Below are 22,111 nucleotides of genomic sequence, written 5' to 3' on the forward strand. Positions count from 1 at the left end.
CAAATATCCTCGAGCCAGGGATCCCTGTGTCTGTTCTGATAACAGAGGGAGGCCTGCAACAAGGGAAAAATTTCTCACAGAACGGGCCTACTGAGAGATTGGGAGGCTTCCAGAGATGTCATGTCAGGTCTGGGGCCCAAGCACAAGTAACCCATCATTGGTGCCTAAGGAAAATGGAAAGATGTAGACTTTGCACCAAAGGACCAAAGTGGACCAGAGCACGATGCCATGGGCACAAGATGCCCTGGACTGTCTGCGGGGCTGCCAGTAGTTTTCAGTTTGGGACTCGTATAGTAGGTCCAGCCAGATTCCTATGTCTGAAAAAGACAAGGAAAATGTTGCTTTCACCTGTCCAGGCCCTTACAAGTAAGCTGACCATTGGAAAGCTAACCCTACCAAAATAATTGAGAGATTGGGCAACTTGCCTGTTCTCAAAATAGCCCCAGAAAATGGAAAGGGTCCTATCAGGACTATTCACTGAGAACACCTGATGCCCACAGGAGAGTTAGTTGGACTTTCCAATGAGCAAGGGAGGGAAAGGATGGACATTTGTGTGGGAGAAAGCTGAGGAAAACAGACTGTTCACCAGCTGCACAGAGACTTTCTGACCCAGTATATAGGGCTGAAGGTGATGCATCCAGTGAAGGAAACACACAGGACGGAAGACCTGAACCCAGAGGCAAATCCTTTCCTTCCCAAAACTGTTACAGAGACTCCTAGGGTATACTTGAAACCCAGAAAATACTGATAGCCAACCTGGTATGTTTGTCAGCCCGGGTATGGATACACAAGTCTAGAGTAATCAGTCAGTGACAGAAAATCTAGACCTAGTAGACCAGTCACTAGGCTATGTTATGATGTTACAGATATAGTTACACATGTATCTAGGCGAGAATACTAGAGATTGCTCATGTTAAAAGTGTCTTGAACTTTTGTGTCTTGCCTGTATACTCTACATGTGGATTATTGCATGTCTGAATATTGCTCATTTAAAGAAATACTTTGCTGTTGCATTCATTTGACTGTGTTGTGTTATGTTCAGGTATAGCAATGTCTGTGTGTTAATTGTTTTCTGTACACGCTAATGCTTATAGTTACGTTGTATTTTATGCAGCTAGCAGGCTTTGTTTCGTTAGCTAAGCTTGTTGCTTTTGATTGATTGCTATATACTATGAATACTAATGTTCTTTTACAATGTGCGTTTGTTATATGTCCTGTATGTAGTTCAGCATGTTGTCACTGTAATCTCCTCCCAAGGTGACATTCTGTGTAGTGCCATGTCTACTGCATGTTAATGTTAATGTATATTGATTTATTTCCATTTCAGTGGTACTGAAGGTTGGTTACTTGGGATGTCAGGAAAAACACCCTTGTTTTAAAGCACTAATATTTTTTGCTTATTCTATGTATTTATAGGTTTTTAGATCTGCCACAGCTGATCTTTGCTAGGGACTACAATGGGTTTCTGTCCAAGGGAGGAATGTAACCCCAGTCCCAAAGCCCATTGGTATGAGACTCTCTTTATTGGTAGAGATCAATGTCCTCTGCCTTTGTTAGGGGCCAGGCAGAGTTGGAGAGAGCAGTACTCCAATCTCTTCATTCTCTGAGTTCTCTTTAAGTCTCTGGATTTTGCAGTTACTTCAGGAGTTGTTGCCTTCCAGCTTTGAGAGTGGGGATTGAAGATGCCAAACTCACTTCAAATTGCTGAAGGAAAAAACCCTGGGAAGAGCTCAACACGAGAGGAGCCGGCAGTCTCTATCATTCCCCAGTCCCCAGCTTGCTGCACTAGAGATTTGAAGGAACTCTCCCTTGGGTAAGGTCTAGGACTCTCTCCCTTTCTTTTGGTTGAGCAGATTCACCTCACCCCCAATGGGAGCGCTCCTTCACTTTGTATTGCTTGGTATATATTCTTGTATGTACTTTCTCTGATTTCTGCTTTTGCTACTGATTTGGCTAAGTGGCTTTCTTGATTGAGTGTTGTTTCTAACCTGGTACCCCTTATCTCTGAGGAGAACAGTGGCAGCCTCTGGCTCCTACCTTCTTTTTTTTATTAATTTATTTTTAGCCTTTGAGTTTTGAATTTTCTCCCCCTCCCTCCCCACCTCCCTCCTTAAAATGGCATACAATCTGATATAATCTGTACAATCTACATATACATTTCTATTAAACATATTTTCATATTAGTCATGTTGTGAGGAAGAATTAGAACCAATAGGAGGAACCACAAGAAAGAAGAAACAAAACAAAACAGAAGAAAAAAAGAGCAAATAGTATGCTTTGATCTGCATTCGGACTCCCTAGTTCTTTCTCTGTATGTGGATAGCATTTCCGTCATGAGACTTTTGGAGATGTCTTAGATGCTTGAGTTGTTGAGGAGAGCCAAGTCGGTCAAAGTCAGTCATCAAACAGTGTGGCTGTTACTGTATACAATGTTTTCCTGGTTCTGCTCACTTCACTCAGCATCAGTCCATACAAGTCTTTCCAGGTTTTTCTGGCCCCTACCTTCTTGCTTGTCCTCCTGGGATAGAATAAAGTCTCCTCTAGAGAGGCTGGGGGAGAGGCTAGAGATGTCAATTCTGCCTCCCCCTGAGCCACACAAGCCATCCCTACATCACATGTGGGAGATGGCCCTCAAAACATGTGAGCCCTTGCTACTCCAATGTTACAGAAGTCAATGACGAGTGAATGGATGCCATCCGTCTAACTTCTCAGGCAGAGGTGGTCAAATGCACTGAATGCTGAACTCCAGAGAATCATAGAAAGTTAGCTAGTGAAGTCAATCTTGTTCAGCCACTTCATTTTCAAATGAGGAAACTAAGTGACAGAGAGATGAAAGTGAAGTCATTTGCTTCAGGTCCTTTTAGAACTTTAAGCCAGGTTTTTCCCAGGATAGCCAGTGTGGCCACAATGATGGAGCTCAGCTCTCCCTCACTCAAATCGAATTCACTTGCATGTCATGGCGGTGCCTCTCCGACGTCACGGTCCTCTGACAACAACAGCAACAGGAGCAACAGTGATAGAGCACAAGCAGGGGCTGGCTGTGATTTTGAAACAAGGATTTCTTTTAAGCTCAGTGCCTGATTTTATTTTATTTTTAGTAGTATTTTATTTTCCCCTTAATTACATGTCAAGACAAAATTTTGCATTCATTTTTACTAGAGCTTTAGTTTTAAAGTGCCTTCAGCTTCATAAAGAGAAAAAGTGTTGAGCATAGTGGACTCAGGAATATTTAGATATAGCCTTTACAAGTCTATTTATGTCCTTGACATTCCATTCCCCAACCACCCATTCACATTTCTAACAGCCTCCAACTGTTATTTTTTAATTAATTCATTTTGATTTATCAACAGTCACTTCCATAAGCTTTTGAGTTTTAAATTTTTATCCCCCTCCCTCCCAACCTTCCTCCCCAAGACAGCATGCAATCTGATATAGGCTATACATATACATTCCTATTAAACATATTTTCACATTAGTGAAGTTGAAAGTAAGAATTAGAAGCAATAGGAGGAACCACCAGAAAGAGGAAACAAAACACAACAGAAGAAAAAAAATAACAAATAGTATGCTTTGATCTGCTTTCAAACTCCATAGTTCTTTCTTTGGATGTAGATAGCATTTTCCATCATGAGGCCTTTGGAGATGTCTTAGATCCTTGTATTGCTGAGAAGGGTTAAGTCTATCAGTATTAGTCATCATACAATGTGGCTGTTATTGTACAATGTTCTCCTGGTTCTTCTCACTTCACTCAGCATCAGACCATACAAGTCTTTCCAGGTTTTTCTGAAGTCTGCCTGTTCATCATTTCTTATAGCACAATAGTATTCTATTACATTCAAAAACCCAAATTATTCAGCCATTTCCCAATGGATGGGCATCCTCTCAATTCCCAGTTCTTTGCCCCACAAAAATAGCTGCTATAATAATAATAAATATATTGCTGTGGTTGAATCCATAGTCATCCTCAGGCTTTGCAGACCCATGGTGTCAGGAAATTTTCATACCTAGATTCTGTTCTTTGAGAGTTGCTAATATTCTTTCTCCTGCTTGCTCTAAATGGGGTTTGCTTTTACCCACAGGATGTGCCTTCTGAAAGTAATTAGATACTGTGGATAGCCTGTGATTTGGTTTCCAATTAACGACTGGGTTCTGTCTTCCTTGATAGGCCACCAAATTTCCAATTAGTGTTACTGTGACCTACTTCTATGGAAACATTTCTCTTGGTAGTATATTGACAGTGCTCAGAGACCATAGAATCAGATATTCAGGACCACGGTCATTATTCTGCTAATGACACATGTGGCCTCTAGCTAACCTCCAACAAATCTCTGATTCATCACTCTGAAAATGGGATATAATTATAGTCTTTTTCATAGGATCTATTAAAGCCATGTGAACATTTTGATTATGAACTGCAGAGATGTTCATTTGACTCTTTGCTCTCTGAAAAAAAATAATCCTTTGGAGATATTTTCCATGATTTGGTTTTAGATGGTAGGAATTTGAGGAGAGGTTATTTAATGTATATTAGGAAGAAAAGAGCAGAAGTAGGCACATTTTTTTCAAATTTTATCTGTTGATTTTTTTCACTTCTCAAAGTAAGAAATGTGTCACATTGATTTTTAAAACTAATTAAGATTACCTTAGGCTCATAACAGAGAGAGATTTTTAACATTTGAAAGTTTTAAAGATCAGTGTTAAGTGAAAAAGAAGTGAATAGCCATTTGGAAGAAAAAATAGCCTCAGCTGGCTTGTCAGTCATTTCAAGATAGAGTTTCTGTGCTCATGGAATACAACATTCCAAGCATGTTTAGGATTGTCACTGTTCTTTCTTATTACCATAGAGCTTCAAAATATTATTGAATTGACTTGAATGCTTAGAAGTCAGGAAATGATAATTTATTGTTTAACTTGCAGGGTAACTTCATAGGGTAATGTTCACATATGCTTTATAGAAGAAGCTATCTTTCCAATATTTGACATTTACCCTTTCCAACAAAGGCCCATTAAAAACCTTGAAAAGAAAGTAGCATTTGGAAGGCTGCCTGACAGCTGGCCATGTCATAACTTTTATTGAGGAATATAATGCCATCCTTTGGATTTGAACTCCGTATTTAGTCCTTGGAATGTTTACCAAGTTGCTTTCTATGTACTAAACATTGATGGAACTAAAGGAAATACAAAGATTAAAACATGGTTCCTGTCCTCAAGGAGTTGATAATTAGTAAACATATCATTAAATGAATTCAAGATTTTTTAAAGAAAAAAACCCAACCAACTTTAATCTTACTATTCAGCTGTCATTTCATTTTATGGTGTAGTTGATACTCAGATATCATGTCCTCACATAGCATTTCATATACTTATATAGTAAAAAATTTTGTCAATGTGTGCCTTTTGCCTTTTCTCCTTGGAACTGATCGTATTCCTTTTGTAGGAATGGAAGGCCTTGTTTTTTATATTGCTAGAAATGCAAGAGAAAAAGTCAGATCTCTACTTACCTGAAGTTATTTTTTTATATACTTTTTATATACCAAGATATAATAGTAAGCAAATCCTTCAAGAAAAAATATTAAAGGTATTGGAGAATAGTGAAAACTTTGGTTTAAATGATGTTTGACAAAGAATATTAAGGCAAAGCAATTGCTAATTTTTCTGGACTAGCAACAAGATTCGATTTTGTTGTTTTTGTTTTTTAATTATCATAGCAGAGCTATTTTTCAGTTTATAAATACTGAATTAAATGGTGTTTATATTCATGAAGGGAAATGAACTTCATGTCATCCACCCTTATTGAGCATATTTTGCCAAGGAACAATTAAATGTCTATGCTATTGTTATTAAAAATTATTCTTGGGGCAGCTAGGTGGCACAGTGGATAGAGCACCGGCTCTGAAGTCTGGAGGACCTGAGTTCAAATCTGGCCTCAGACCAAACACTTAATACTGGGCAAGTCACTTAACCCCAATTGTCTAAAAAAATAAAAAAAAATTATTCTTGTCTACAAGATTTTTTTTTTAATTATGAGCTTAGGAAATGGAGTTAATAAGACTTAAATTGTAGCCTTTCTCTTAATCCAAAGAATTTAATTTTGGTGTCTAATACATATGATAAAAAAATAGAAATTTTAATGTTTCCATATTAAATAATTGCTAATAACTTTCCCGGAAAGTTTTGTTAAAAGGAAAATTCTGTATTCAGGCCCTCCCCCTGATTAAGGAGGCAAAACTCAGGAAGAGAAAGTTAAAAAGGAGTTTATTAATGCACCAAAGCAGAATAGCCTTGATGGGCTGGGGTAGGCAGACCAGGGATTCACACTGGGCGCTGCTTTTATAGACAGGAGTAAGTGGCTTCCATATAAGGGCAAATGTATTTTGATTGGATCATGTGATTGTGAGGAAGTGTGATCGGTGCCTCCTCAGCTCCTCCCTAAGTATTTTGACTGATCCACCTTTCAAATGAGGAGATGGGGTAAGTGAGCATGTAGCCTCAGCAGCTGCCATGTACTCATTATGAGGAGATGGGATTAACACGAAGGAGGTACGATTAGAGACTGCCCTCTCCTGCAGGATCTCCTTCTCCAAAGTCAAGCAAGATTAAAAACATGAGGTCACTTCAGAATGGTTCTACATTAGTGACTGATTTGACACAGTTTTAAAGCAAATCAGAAAAAACTGAACTTTAAGAGAAACCATCTTAGCATCAGCATCCTTAGTAAACATTTATTGCATATTCACTTTTTGTAGGACATTGGAGATAGGAAGAAGTAACCAGTATTGGGTATTACAAATGATTTTATTGGTATTCTCAGGCTTTAATAGCAAAAAAGTGTTTAATAAATGCTTTCCGTACCTACCTACCTACCCACTTATCTATCTCTACTAAAAAAGACCTAGATAAAATCACTGAACTTATTTTAAATTACTTATCTGACAATTTCAACTATCTGGAACAGTAGACAATGAATTCCATAGTGACTAAAATATGCCTTTGAACAGTCAAAATAAAGGCCACAAAATCCATACTTGAAAAGCTTATACACTTGCCAGTGACAAGCATTTCTTTAAGATGGTTTCTCAGGTCTTCCATTATAGATGAAAGAATCTTTCCCAGAATGTTTGAGGATTGGTCAACTGGATTCTAGAGGTTCCTGCTTGGGCACATTCTATTCATGCCATGAGAAAATGCCTATCCTCCTACTGAGCTACCTCAACTTAATTCTTTCATTCTTCTGATCTCAGAGATTCACCAAGTCAAATATCTTAGGATCCATGTCAGAGTCTAAAAAATCAATGTTCTTGTGATGTTTACACCATCCTCTTGAAGGCCTCTGCATTTGAATGTGAATGGTCAAAGTGTATAAGTATTAAGTCTCAGCTTATTGCTTGCAGTATCCCATGCTAGGATTGGTTCCAATCAGTGCTGACATTTCAGTGAGTGTTGAATGTATGGACCTACAAGAGCTACCATGTCTACTTTCTTACTGACACCAAAAAACTTGCTTAAGGAAATTCAAGTTTACCTTGATGTATCCCAGGTACATCCCAGCTAGTTATTATCATTCAATCCAATAAGTCCACATGCTTTCATAGATTTTAAAGGTGTTTTTCTCAAATATTTCTTATAGAATACATCAAAGGTAGTGATACTTTGAACTCTAGTGTCCAGGACAGCATGCAAGTCTACATTCTCTATCTTTACTCAATGTTCTGTAAATGGAAAATTGTAAGTCCAAGTTGAATAGATCCATAAGGAATCCACAATGAGATAAGTGACTGTCCTCTGCATCCAAATCATTCTCATTCCCTGGGCCTATTTTGTTATTTTCCAAGCTGGAACATAAGATATTAGCCTCTGCAGGACCAAAACTGGATCATTTGTAAATCCAACACACATATGGCTCTCTGATCCGCAATTGTAACAGAGAAGGGGTCCTGCTTATGTCCTGATGGAAGTGTTCTTTTAATCAGATTTTTGTGCCTTCTATTTTATTTGCCCTTTACCTTTCTGAGAATCATTTATCCGTTGTTTACCCTCTCACTTTATTCTGTTTGAGCCTGTGCCTTCAGCTCTATATCTTCATTGAAGCTCCCTTGTTTTCCCTCTGTGGCTCATACTTAAGTTATCACTGGGATAGTAAGGCCAGAGCTCCTCTTGGCAAATATAAAGGGATGTTCTATCTGTATTAATAATTGCTTTGACTGCATTAACTTTCAGGAGGGGCTGTGCCTCTAAACTAACAAGGTGCAGGAACACTTCAAGGTTGTACGTTAGACCTCTGCCTGTTCGCTGCAGACTGACCAGATTCTCTTTCTCAAGTTATTTAGCCTCTGCAGTCGTGTTCACATTGACTACCAAGTTAGAGAGTCATTCTCATATGCTGCATGGTAGAATCAATCAATGTGGTAAATGCTTTCTGTGTAGTCCTGCAACTATCAAAGGGACTATCTAAATTTTGTAAACAAATCTACCAGATGATTCTGGGCTGTTGTTAACCTTAAGATTCTGTACAAAGCCAAGAGCTGTCCCTCTGAGTGTCTCTATTCATCTAATCCTCTTTTCTGATTCTGGTAACATCTACCACTATAGCTTATATTCTGCACACCCGATCCAAGTCTCCCACTGTCCTCAGGGATGTGTCTTCTTTCAAGGAAAGACGCAGAATTTTGGCTTATGTCTTGTCTGTCCCAGGAGGGAGGTAATTTCAATGTGACTATTTCTCTGTGGAAAAACCTCCCTTGTTCAGTAGGTTTCCACTTTTCTAACGATCTCTTCCCCCTCAGAGGCTGGACTTATACTTCCCAAGTACTATCTCCTGCTGCTAGTTCATCAGAAAGACTTGCATGATCAAATGATTCAGCTATTCACAGAGAACTTCTTGAGTTATCTTATGTGCTTTTATGTCAGTATACTTTACTCTGCAGTCTTCCAAGCTTCTCACATTACTTTACAATATTTAGAAAGTGTCTTTAACCCTATAATCTGGGTCTACCACTAATAGCAGGAGGCGTCTACAATTTTTAACACCTGCAAGGTGACAATATATCTCAACTGCTCCAGCACGTATTTAAAGAGATTGCTCATGTTTAAGAAATTCAACAAGGCTAGTAATATCAACTCAAATAAAATAAACAAACTGAAAACAATTAATACACAGTATGTGAAAAATAAGCAAGTATGCAAAGAAATGTAGATGGATCAGGCATCAAATAAAAATCATGAAAAACAGCATCAATAACTTTTTCCATGTACCAGCATAGTGCAAATAATTCTATAACTAGCATCTATTCACAGTTTCTTCATAATTTCACGATACACAAATAACATTCAACAAGAAGTATTTGAATAATAACATTTTCAGTCAAATAGCATCAAATAGATCATTGGGCAAAAAGCTTATCTAGTAAAGGCAGCAGCCATATGGAAAAATAATTAGGACCTTTCTTGAATAGTCATGGGAAAAAATTTTGCAAGTACATGACCAGGAAGTGAGACAAAACTTTTCTGTTCAATAAAGAAAAAGAAAAGGCGAGAAAAAGGAAACTGTGTAGTCAATAAGCATAGGAAAATGCTCAATAGAAGTTCTTTTTTGAGGCTGCATTTGAATGCAAGTTTTCCTGACTCTAGGTCTAGTACTCTATCCACCTAGCTGCCTCTAGAAAAGAAAAGTTGAGAGAGATAACTGTGTTCAAGTATTCGAAGGCAGAGCCCATATAAGTTCTGAAGATCCTTATCCCAGCTCCCACGTTCACAGAAGAGTCAGGTTCCTGGAGCAAGGTTGGCTACATCTCCTCCTCTCTACTCCTAGTAAATATCCCAGAGTGGGTCAGGGCCAGTTCTCTAATGCCATCAGCTAGAGCCCCCACTGGCATGCTCTCCCTCAAGATAATCAGCTGAGAATTTACCTTAAGAATTTAAGTAGGTTTTAGAAAGGCATACCACTAATGTAGTACGATATAAAGAACTGGTACAAAAAATTCCCCCTAAAAGTCAGTGTCATACTATCCCACCAGTACATACAAAATCTAGGGGAAAGTGGGCTCTGGCTCAGAGCATACATGTAGCAGATGGTTAACAGCTCCTGACTGACAGAAGTCCTTTTCTTTCATTTATGGGGTGCTGAGGAAGTTTCTCCTTAAGCATAGTGAATCTGAGTACAGATTCTCTTCAGCTCTTCATGAGACACTTCTGCCAGCTGGTCCAAGAACATCATTTTGGACTCCAGTGGGAAGACGAGAAATTCAACATCCTCTGAAATTAGAAGACTCTCCGATCAAAATGGAGGGTGGTGGTGGTTAAAGAAGCTTTGGCTTTGACCTTGAAGGTGGCTTGGCCAAGCCAAAGGTAATGCCTCTCCTCCACTCCTATACCTCAAACAGTTCCTCCCCAGGAATATACTGGAAAGTCACACTTGTTCCAATTTCTGCAAAGGCCAGCTAACTCATGTTTTTATACCAAAGGTGTAACAAAACTAACCACCAAGCAGGAGAGACCTCATGTCTGGCATTTCACTTTATCAAATGGCTTTCAAGGACTTTTTGCCTTTTACTCTAAGGTCTTTTAATTAATTGAAATGTATTCTTACCTAGTTAAGGTATAAGACTAAAATGGGGCATAGTGGTTTCAGTATTACCCTTACAAAGGTATATCATGTGGAAGAGGAGATTAGCTTTGTTCAGTTTGGTCTTAGAGGGCAAAACCTAGACCAATGTGTGGAAACTGCAGTGAGGCAAGAGTAGGCTTGAAGTCAGGAAAAACTCGCTATGAACTAGAGCTTTACGAAAGCGGAATGGGTGATCTCAAGGAGTCAATTCTCCTTGATTGGAGGCATGAAGGTTACTGAGCTTTGCATCTTCTGGAAACAATTCTGTTTAATTTAACATTATTCTACATCCAAATATGTCCTTAGGAAAATGTCCAAAGTGCTACACCCTTTCCCCATATCCTTGAAAAAAATCTCTGCCCTATGTATTTCAAGGTAATATTTACAGGAATCCTGAACAAGAAAAAAATATCATAATATGTTAAAAATAAAGTTTGGTATGTTGGAGCATTGCATCTCAACAAATAGCACAGGCAATGATGGCTAAACTCCTTCCTTGATCACTCCCCTTAAGGAGTCATAGTTCTCTTCTCTGTTAGTAATATCATAATCCTTTCAGAATGAGGAAGAGGGTACTTCCTTCTAAATGTTGTTGTTTGTCCTGGGTTCTGGAAGAAGACCATCCTCTGAATGTAAAAGAGGAAACACACACAGACACACACTTTCTTCTCTAAAAACCATGGAAGCATCATAAACGGGCAGGAAGGGATGGCAGTAACACGAAAGGAAGTGGAGAAGGCAAGGAAACTGTTTTCAGACTCTGGATTCTGGATTAGTAAGAAAAGAGTAGCTTAAGTAAAGGGAGACTATCTCCTTGCTGGCTGGAGGCTAGGGGATGATAGTAGCTTATCATAGTTTTCAAGGAGGATGAGGAAAGTTAGTGGAATTCCTGGGATATGGGAGTGGAGTGGACAGAGCACACTGAAGAACTTTGCATTAATACTGGGGAAGGATAGGGGAGGTCTTTGTGATGCTGTTATCCAGGGAAAGATGGTAGATTCTTGGGTAGTAGCTCTGTGGTTCTATTATCCAAGGAAGATTCTGGAAGAAGACCAGGATGGGGATGGGGAATCATCCTCTTGATTCAGTCTTCCAAGGGGTTAGAAAACAGAAAACACAAAGTATCAGTTTCCAGGGGTCATGTGTAACTTCATCTTCTGAGAGGAAGGCAGGAGAAGGAAGGCCTCTCTCAATTCAGGGTGTCATTTGCCCCAGCTTCATTCCAGATTCATGCATGATTCCTGTTTAGGTGCTCAGAAGGACCTCTGGAGACTGTTGGGGAGGAGGCAGAAGCAGGTGTCAGGCCATATAGTGGTCTGCTGCTTCTTGAGCTTCCTGAGGAATGAGCAAAGCACCTAGTAGAAAAAACACCGTAAGCTGTCCAGCTCAGGTACGAGGTGGGCTCCAACTCCTCTTTCTGAGCTTCAGCCATCAGGGGATTGTCTTTCTGTCCTTGGTGATCACATGGGCAGTCTCTAGCACACAGGGATCGGGATCAGGAGTACTGAGCCAAGGAAGAATTCCCCTGAAGTCAATATGAGGTCAGCTTTTGGTTCCTCTGCCTATCTACATAGTACCTTTAAGCCCAGTAAGGTAGACCAGCAGGTCCAGCAGAGTCAAGAGAAAGGCACCAGTTGTCTGCAGGTCATGGAGCAGGGCCAAGAGAGAGTCACACACCTGTAATGCATCTAACCACACAAGACATCCAACAGACTTCCTACACCACTAGGGCCTTGAAGATACTGTAGCCAATGGAGGCTGTGAACTTCCACATGGATTGGGACACTAGGTCCCTACATAGCCCAGTACTGCTAGGATCATGCTCAGGATCTGGGGGCCAGTAGAAGCCATGCAACAAGGCTTAGAGAAGACTGGTCTTGGAACTCTAAGATGCAACTAGAGAACAGAAGTAGAGCATCATTGCAAGAATCTCTTCAGGAGAAGGGGAAGGCAAAGATTTTAACAACAATTACTTTTTGTTTAAGGTTTGGTTTGCACTCAGTCTATTGTCCTAAGAAAGGCTCCCCCCACACCCCTTGGATTTTATACACTCAAACAGGGAAGTCTAGAAAGGGTTTTTAGACTAGAGGAATATTTATTTCTAATATTTCTAGAGAAACTGAAAAGACTTTATTATTATTATTTTTTTTAAGGCAATTGAGGGTAAGTGACTTGCCCAGGGTCACACAGTGTCAAGTGTTTGGTCAGAGGCTGGATTTGAACTCAGGTCCTGACTTCAGGGCCAGTGCTCTATTCACTGTGCCACCTAGCGGCCCCCTTGAAAAGATTTTTAATATGTTTCCCCAGAGGTCTTCAAGCAGAGGCTGAATCATTGTTTGTCAGCTATATGATGGTTTGGATTGTTTTCAGGTATGTGTTGGACTAGAGAGCCATTGAAGTCCCTTTCAGCTCCAAAATTCTGATTCTGGGTCTAAAATGGTGAGGGCAGTAGGAGATATAGCAAAGAAAGCAGTGGAAAATAGGACTATAGGAAGGGGAAGAGGCATACAGATGAGGTAAGCAATAATTCCATTTTTAAATACCTACCATGTCCAAGGCACTGAATATACATACAAAGATGAAAATGAAACAGTATCTACAATGAGGGAGCTCATATTCTATTTGGAAGGGAAATATGATATGTATACTGATAAGTAAACAGTCAATTTGAGGAGAAAGAATGAAACAATAATACTTTAATTGACATTTATATAGTGCTTTGAAGTTTACAGAGCAATGATCATTTCAAATAATAGATATGCAAAACAATTCATATAATTTGCTTTTTAAGGTCAAGGGGCTGTTGATAGTATTGGAACCTTTTAAAAACACGTTGGTGAATGGATCTTCCTCATGCTTGCTGAAAATCTAGTTTAGAAAATGAAAATATGTTAGGTTGTAAATGCATTGTTATCTGAAGTTCCTGGCTTGAAGGCCAAGTAAATTTTTAGAATTTTGATTATTTAGTGATGGAATCTTACAGTAGCTAAATTTTTCAGTTATAAATCACTTGTCCAGGGATTTAATCTTAGGCATCAACCTATTTCTTAGGCTGAAGTTTGGCACATGATATACAACAAAATTAGATATAAAAGCAAACATTTATCTAAACACTAATGTAATGGTGGAGGGCCAAACACTACCCTATGGAACTAGATATGTGCTCTGGCTCCATGAGGGATGGATGCTTTGGGACTTTGCTAAGAGCAGGTATAACACAACAACTCTGATCAGTCCCTTGGTTCCTATGACAGCAGCCAGAAGGAGCTGTCCACTTGGTAGTGTTTAAGAATTGATGAAAAAAGCTTACTTCTTTCCCTTCCTCTCTTTTTTAATTGTTATCATCTGGGACTCTGCCAGCTCTCCCTTCGATTTCTAGGAGGGGTGTGTGTGTGTGTGTGTGTGTGTGTGTGTGTGTGTGTGTGTGTGTGTGTGTGTGTGTGTGTGTGTGTGTGTGTTGTGTGTGTGTGTGTGTGTGGTGTTCCCTCCTTCCCTACCAGCTCAATGGTGGCTATAAATATATGATACCAGGAACACATCCTTACCAAGTGAACCTGAGATTAGCCTTCAATTTCCTGGCTATTTCTTCTGCTTTGTGTTTCTTTCACAATACATAGGTGATGGAATTTTGATCCTAAAAGATGGACATTTCTAGCCTTGGTGACTACTTCATGAGTTTTAGAGGTTATGAATTCCTGAGTTGGTGTTGGCTTTGAAGTGAGGGGTACTTCCTGCAACTACACATTCACATGATCACTATAAGAAACTGCCTCGAAGATGCTGCAGCTGAAAGGATTAAGGAAGCCCAGGCCATGTTCTTATTGACCTGCCAGTCATACATGTGAAAGTGTTCTGTTTAGTAGTTCCACCAAGTGACTTTATTTTTTAGAGACACAATAATGATTTTGATGGGTTATGGTTTTATTTATTTACTAATATGTGCTTATGAGTCATTTCTACTTTAAGCACTTCTTTTTGTGGTAGAGAAAATGAATTGCTGTTTTATGTCTGACTGTGACATGGAGCACCTTTTCTAGAAGGGATCTTTTTATGGGGAGACCCTTGAAATGAGTCATACCTAATCTTTGCTGCAGAGGTTTTCCTTGGAAGAGCATATCAAACCAGAACATGTTAGAAAAGCCACATTTCCCATGACTGAACTAGGTCCACATAAGTCCAGACCAGGAGTCCATTGTGGGAGAAGTTGACCTGAGTAGCAGGTGGCACTAATGAATAAACCATTAAATTCAATGCATGAAAACTTGCTTTTTTTCTAGTTCTTTTTTCTCCTGTATTCAGTATTAAACTTTCCCTTTCATTTCATTGTTTATGCCTTTATCATTCCATTGCTTTGAGTAGACATAACTCTTTCTAATGTGTCCCTTATATCCAGGTCTTTTGTGAATTTTACTATTTTTCTTCTGTGTTTTCAAAGTAGACCCAGGCACTGGTATGTGGGCCAGGATAGAGAGCCAGACCTGAATTCAAGAGGACCTGCCTCAGACACTTACTAGCTGTGTGACCCTGGGTAAGTCACTTAACCCTGTTTGCCTCCCCTCCCCCAAATAATAAAGTAGACCCAGAACATTATATACTTAAATATTCATTTTGATCTGCCATGTCCGATGTGGATATTTCTACTCCCCCAAACTACAACCCATCCATGTCTCCCCATTTTGTGAGACACATTCAAAAGGGAGGATTTTTATTCTCCCTTAAATTTGACAGGACAGGCTCCACCCAATGTGCTAGAAACCTTGCTTTCTCCATGGGCTGTCCATGAGTTAGGCCTCGCCCTCTCCACTTGACCAGCCCTTCTTTTTCCCTGATACCTTTCTTTGTTGACATCCAGTTCTTTATAATATGTTGCAGCCTGCCTGCACATGCCATATGCCTTTGGGGTGACAATCATTTTCAGTCCTTCCAAGAGTGCATTGTTACATAACTGGCAGCCATACAACACCAGTGTAAGCAAGGTCTGCACACTAGTACGCTAACACATTATTACAAAAACAACTGCACTGGAGTTACAACACAAAGTTCTCTCAATGTCTGATGGGCAAGTTCAATCAGGGAAGGTTTCTTGGAGGAGGAAGCTTATGAGTTCTTTTGAGGGGGCAATCCTTTCAACGAGCATTCATTAAATATCTACTATGGACCAGACACTGGGCAATGAGGTCACTGGGAATGTAAAGACCAGAGAGAGACACACACACAGGCAGACACAGAGACAGAGAGAGAAGAGAAAGGAAAGGAGAGAAGAAGAGAGGAGAGAGAGAGAGAGATTCCGAGATTCTAGACCTCATAAAGTTTACATTCTTTCAAAAGGAAATCTAAGTTATTTCAGGTATAGGGGAGGACAGAATAAAGATATGGAGGCACGAATATGACAAATTTCAGGACATATCCTTTAAATCCCACACTTTAGTCTTTTATTTTTCTCCCATCAAAGCCTTCTTACTGTTCCTAACACAGGACCTGGGAATTCCCTATACTATTGAAATCACAGGTTTGCTTAAAAAAAAGAAATCGATATCCTCATTTATGATCACGTGGACTTCCTTAGCAGAAGGGAAACTCCTTGAGGACAAACAGCGTTTCACTTTTGCCTTTGAGTCCCAGAGCCCAGAACGGAGCCCGGTGGCAGGCGCTTGCTTAATCAATACTTGTTGATAAAGTGTCTCTGCATCTATGAGACACTGATCCTTCAGCGCCAGAAGTGCTCCACACCTCCCGCCTGCCGACCTCGTTCTTCTAAGCAGCCCTGCCTGACACGCTTCGCAGGCTGCCTCCTTCGGAGACAAGACCGAGGCAGGAGCCCCCAGCCTCCAGCACTCCCCCTTCCCTCTCGCGCCCCGGCCCCCCTCCTCCTCACCACGTGTCAGTTCGCTGCCCCCGCCCCGCTCGGGCTCCTGCGAGCCGCAGCCATTGGTGCAGACGGGCCACCAGGCGGGCACCCCATTGGCCGTTTTAGGAAGTCAGTCTGGGGCGATGGTCCGCAGTCTGCTGGCGGAGGAAACTTCCTGGTGATTGTGACGCTGGGGAGAGCCGGAGGAATCCTGAGTCTAGGCCGGGCGAGCTGTCAGGGCAGGCGTCCCGGGGCCCCGTGGCGGGCTGGAAGGCGGAGCACAGCGGGACGTCGCGGGCTCCGAGGCCGGCGGGGAGCGAGCGCCCGCAGCGCTGCAGCCGCGTTTGGGTGGCGGCTGCCGGCGTGACCCGGCCTCCCGGGCGGCTGCTGGCGGCGCCGCGGGCTCTTTTCCGGGTGATGAATCGGAGCTGCTCGCGCGGGTATTGGCAGCGGGCGCAGAGGAGGGGTCGGGGAGGGCCGGGGGGGCCGCGCAGCTCTGCCCAGCCTGCGGCCGGTGTGCCAGCGCCCCGCCGCACTGACCTTCGCGGCGGGGAGCCGACCCGAGCCGCGGCGCCGCCGGCCCGAGCGGTCTGTCCGCGGGGATGACGGTGCACGGGGCGGGAGGCGGCTGCGGGCGAAGCCCAGCCGGGCGGGACGCAAGATGCTCCCGGGGGCCAAAGTCGAGGCCTTGGTGGGGAGGAGCCGCGCGCCGCTCCCCGCCTGACGATGCGGCTGGTCTGGGAGGCAGCGGCCCCCCCGCCCCCTAGCCCCGGCCACCGTGGCAAGGCGGCGGGGGGCGGCAGCAGCTGGCCCCCGCAGGGTCTGGGTCCTCCGCTAGGCCCCAGTGTGCAGGCAGGCTGGGGAAGGGGGGCGGTGCCTGTGGGCGAGCACCTCCCTTGCACTGTCAAATTCTTCGCTTGGTCCTGGGCTACGGGGGAGTGGAGGGACGGCGGGATGCAGGAAAACTGGGGAATAGAGTTTTCTGCAGGACCCCACTGTGAGCATGGTTTTAAAGCTGGAAAGATCATAGATGCGCAGCTGGAAGGCCCTTATGGGCCACCTAGACCAAGCCCCTTATTTTACTAATAGGGAAACTAAGCTCTAGAAGTTCAGCGACTTATCCAGGGGCGATTTAAACCAAACCCTCTGACTACAAGTTAATGCACTGCACCTCCGGGATGACCTTAAACTTCTATTACAGGGCGTTCAGAAATTCAAAGTTCCTCTCTAAAGTTTCAGAAGCCTGAACTAAACAACTAAGAACCGCCCCCCCCCAAAAAAAACCTTTTGCAATACATGACATAGGAATGCTTTGGTAAAGACCATGTTAAACACTCAACAGTATTGTTTGAATTGCATCTATATGCCCTGAGGCTTTCCCCCCTAAGTCACCAGGGACACAAATGTCTTTCCATCTTTGTTTTCCTCTGTGCCATTTAGTTGTAGCCTCCTTTAAAATTTTTTTAAAAATGTTTTAATTTCTATTCAGAACTTAACAGAACCAAATAAAATGGGCATTTACATATATATACATAGTAGAAGAAAAAGAGGATTGTGCATAAAGCTGCAGAGATCTCTATTATATGTAGCTTGCATTTATTTTTGAACGTGATAAATTCAACCAGTAGCTTTCACCTCCGTCTTTCTTGTCTGTGCTTCCCTTTGGCCTGCCTTCTGTTTTCTAGATTTAAAAAATAAAGATGCCAATGACTCTTTTTTCCTTTCCTTTCATTTTTCCTTTCTCCTTTCCTTTTTCTTTTTTCTTTCCTTCACCCTTTCTTTCTTTCCCTTTTTAAAATTCAGTTTTATTTTATTTTCAAATCCAATTTCTCTCCTCACCTTGAGAAAGCAAGAAAAGCAAATCTCATGTCAAACCGGTATAGTATAAATCAAAGATTTAACCTGCTCACTTAATATGTTGGGGCTAACAGCTTAATGACAAGGAATTAAATAGAACACTCAGGGAATACATGTTCTTTTCAAGTACTCGTGGAATACTCAAAAAAATTGGTCTTGCACTAGGTCATGGAAAAGCCCTACGTAAATTGTAAAAGGCAGACATTATATATACACTGTGTTTTATACCACAATATAACACAATTAGAATTAAGTAGCAATAATAGGCACAAAGTAATAAAACCACACAGAAACTGGAAAACTATTAAACAATAAAAAATATACATCTCAATATGTACTCTAAGTCTACCACCTTTCCATTTGGAGGCGGTTAATGTGTTCTTAGAAACTTGAATCGGTTCCTTATATGTACTTGGAAATGGGATATTTATCAGAGAAAGTTGCTGCAGAGATGATTTCCCCCAGTGATGTTTCCCTTCTAATCTTAATTGCGTTGTTTTTGATTTTTATGTAATAAAAATTATCCATTTTACTTCCTTGAGGTTCTTTATCTCTTGTTTAGCCTTGAACTTTTCCCCTGTCTGTAGATCTCAAAGGTAATTTCCTTCCTGATCCTTTAATTTCTTTATGACGTCACCTTTTAGTGTCTAAATCATATATCCATTTTGTGCTTAACTGGATGGTGTGAGTTGTTGGTCTAAACCTAGTTTCTGCCAGCCTGCCTTCTAGTTTTTCTAACAGTATTTATTTGTTGAATACCAAGTCCTCATCCCAGTAACTGTGGTCTTTGAATTTATCACATTCTAGGTTACTGTGTTTGTATGCTATGTATATTGGGTACCTAATCTGTTCGACTGACCAGATTTTTATCCTGTATCAATTTGTTTTGATTATTACCAATTTGTAGTATAGCTTGAGATCTGGTATTGTTCCCACTTCTTTTCATTATCTCTTTTGAGCTTCTTGATCTTTTGTTCCTCCAAGATGAATTTTGTTATTATTTTTCTAGCTCTATAAAATCATCTTTTGGTGGTATGATTGGTAATTCACTGGATGAGTAAAGAGATATAGATAGTATTGTCTTTTTACTTATTGGTTTAGCTTACAGATGAGCAACTAATATGTCTCCTTTTATTTAGGTTTATCTTGTTTTCTGTAGTTGTGTATGTGTATATTTTTGGTATGTGTCTGAATAAGAAAACTACCATATGTTTTATATATTCTGGAGTTATTTTAAATGAAATTTTTCTTTATTTCTTCTTACTGAGTTTTGTTGATAATATGTAGAAATGCTGATGAGTTACATGGCTCTAAAAATACACTACTTTGCCAATGGTAGTTTCAATTAATTTTTAGATTATTCTCTACGCTTTTCTACATAAACCGTGATATCTGCAAAAAGTGGCAATTTTGTTTTTTCTTTGCTATGCTTATTCCTTCAATTTCTTTTTCTTGTCTTATTGCTATACCTAGCAATTCTAGTATGATATCAAATAACAGTGGTGATGATGGAAAGCTATGTTTCTCCTCTGATCTTATTGGAAAGTATTCTAGTTTATCCCCATTACTTAATATGCTGCCTCTTAATTTTAGATGGCTAGTACTAAGGAAAGTTCCATTTCTGCCTGTTTTCTAATGCTTTCAACAGAAATGGATGTTGAATTTTGTCAGAATATTTTTCTGTATCTACTGATATAATCCTATTTTTTGTTGTTATTCATATGGTCAATTATGTTTATTGTTTTTCTAAAATTGAACTAATCCTGTATTCCTGGCATAAATCCAATATGGTCATAGTATATATTCCTTTTGACATGTTGCTGTAGCTCCTTTGGCATCAATATTTATTAGAAATATTGGTCCATAGTTTTTCTTTGTTTTGAATCTCTCTGATTTAGGTATCAAGACTATGTTTGTATCATACAAGGAATTTGTTTTGCAAACAGTTTATTTAGTATTGGAATTTATGTTCTTTGAATATTTGATAAAATTCACTTGTAAATCCATTTATTTCCTCTTTTTAAATAGTTCAGTTGTAGTTTATTCAGTTTCTTTTTCTGAGGTAGGATTATTTAAATTCTTTATTTCTTGTTCTGTTAATCTGGAGTCTTTCCATGTTTTTTTAAAAATAAATATCCATCTATTTCCTTTAAGTTGTCAGTTTGATTAGCATATAGTTGGACACAACAGTTTCTAATAATTTACTTTATTCATTTTTTAAATGAATGCTTTTAATTTTTTTTGCTGGTAATTTGGTTTTCTTTTTAAAAAGTAAATTAGCCATTGTTTTATCTTTTTTGTTGGATTTTTGAAAATAAGGTCTTAGTTTTATTATTTCCTTTTTTTTGCTTTTAGTTTTGTTAATCTCATCTTTGATTTTCAGAATTTCTCTTTTGGTGTGGAGGCTTTATAATTTATTATTTGTCTAGTTTTTCTTTGTCCTTTTGTTTAGTTACATGGAATTTTATTGATCTGTTCTTTCCTTTGTTTACGAAAATACTCCGAGATAAAACTTTCCCTTAGGGCTGCTTTGGTTATCTTATGCACACTTTAGCATATTTTCTTTGTTTTCATTATTTTTGATAAAATTATTATTTCTGTTTTTTTCTTTGACAATTCTTTAAGATTAAGTTATTTAATCCAATAAATTTTTAATCCTTTTTCAGTGATACCTTTATGGAATATAATTTTTATTTCATTGTGGTAAGTAGAGGATATGTTTAACATTTTTGCTTTTCTGCATTTGCTTGTGAAGCATTTATTCCTTAATATTTGGTTAATTTTTGTAAAGGTGCCACACATAGGTGAGGAAACACATTTATTTACTTATTCATTGGCTTATTCAATTATTCATTCATTAATTTATCCAACCATTTATTCATTCAGCCATCTATTTATTTGAGCACACTCCTTTCATTTTGTATTAAAAAATCTCTATTTGCTAGAGATATACCATGTCTAACTTTAATAAATACCTATTTAGGTACTTTTTTCTGGTTTACTCATTTTTTGGTTAGATTTGTCTAGGTCTGAAAGGTATATATTGAGTTAATTATTATAGTTTTACTGTCTATTTTTCCCTGTAACTAGTTTAGTTTTTCCTTTACATATTTAAATGCTATGGTATTTAGTGTATATGTGTTAGGTATTGACATTCAGTATCTGTAATATCTTTCTGCATGTTGTATTCACCATTTATTTTTATTCAAGTTTGGTTTTGCTGTTGCCTTGTCTGAGATTATGATTGCTACTTTTGCTTTTTTGAGTTTAGCTGGAGTATAATAGATTGCTCTAGCCCTCTTTGTGAATCTTTGTTTTATGTGTTTCTTGTAAACATAATACTTTCATTTACATTTAGGATCAATAATTGTGTATTTCCACCCATTCTGTTCTTTTATATTTTCCCGCTTTTTTTGCTCCCTGTAGCTGCTGTTAGAAAAAAGAGAGAAGAGTGTACTTAGCACTAGTATTCTGCATTTGAGGTAGTCTGCTTCTCATCCCCTTCCCCTCTTCCTTTCTCCTTGTCTAGACTCTAATCATAGGTTCTTACCCTCTCCTTTTTTATCCTCTTAATCTTCTCTTTATGATCCATCCTCTGAGATTAGAGTTTGTTTTGCTTGTGACTGATCCCTTCCTGTATCTATCCTCCCTCTTATTTCCTGCCTCTCCAGTTCTTTGCTGTTTCTCTGTTGAGTTAGATGCTTTTTTATACCAAGCTGTGTGTGTACGTGCGTGCATGTGCGTGATCGCATACACACATGCACATTCTGCTTTCTTTTGACTAGTGCAGATGAAATTGTGGC

The 22,111-nt window shown here is 39.7% G+C and overlaps 1 protein-coding gene across 1 annotated transcript in view; it reads left to right on the forward strand.

Annotated features, from left to right (window-relative positions):
• Positions 1 to 16,802: 16,802 nt before the first annotated feature.
• HERC3 (HECT and RLD domain containing E3 ubiquitin protein ligase 3) overlaps positions 16,803 to 22,111 on the forward strand; it is a 116,211-nt gene continuing 110,902 nt past the window's right edge. Inside the window, 1 exon segment of the mRNA XM_020988306.2 lies at positions 16,803 to 16,891. The gene's annotated coding sequence lies outside the window, so the exon portion shown is untranslated.

Source organism: Phascolarctos cinereus, unplaced genomic scaffold (genome assembly GCF_003287225.1).
Source record: "Phascolarctos cinereus isolate Bilbo 61053 unplaced genomic scaffold, phaCin_HiC Scaffold_9;HRSCAF=440, whole genome shotgun sequence".
Classification (NCBI taxonomy): domain Eukaryota; kingdom Metazoa; phylum Chordata; class Mammalia; order Diprotodontia; family Phascolarctidae; genus Phascolarctos; species Phascolarctos cinereus.